The following is a 275-nucleotide window of genomic DNA, read 5'->3' as shown; positions in this document are numbered from 1 at the left end:
AGCAGTGTCCTTTCTGGGTGTAACCTGGTAAAGGGTGTGTAGCTCACTCAGATAATCTGATATTTATCCAATATCAAATAATTTAAAAAAAGAAGGTAGGTTTCCATTTTTAAAAATTTCAAATTGAATAAAAAGAGACCTGTTTACAAAGTTTGAAAGGTGAATAAAATAAGAGCCTCAACGCAAAGTGAGACCAGTTTTCTCTAAAATACCAAAAGTAAGTTATTGCAGAATCTAAAATGGCTTAGTAAAATAGTAATGATTCATTAGAGGGG

This window comes from Pundamilia nyererei, unplaced genomic scaffold (assembly GCF_000239375.1).
Source record: "Pundamilia nyererei isolate P.nyererei 1_Seehausen unplaced genomic scaffold, PunNye1.0 scaffold00017, whole genome shotgun sequence".
Taxonomy (NCBI): domain Eukaryota; kingdom Metazoa; phylum Chordata; class Actinopteri; order Cichliformes; family Cichlidae; genus Pundamilia; species Pundamilia nyererei.
The sequence above is the reverse complement of the archived record's forward strand: the minus strand, read 5'-3'. Positions refer to the sequence as shown.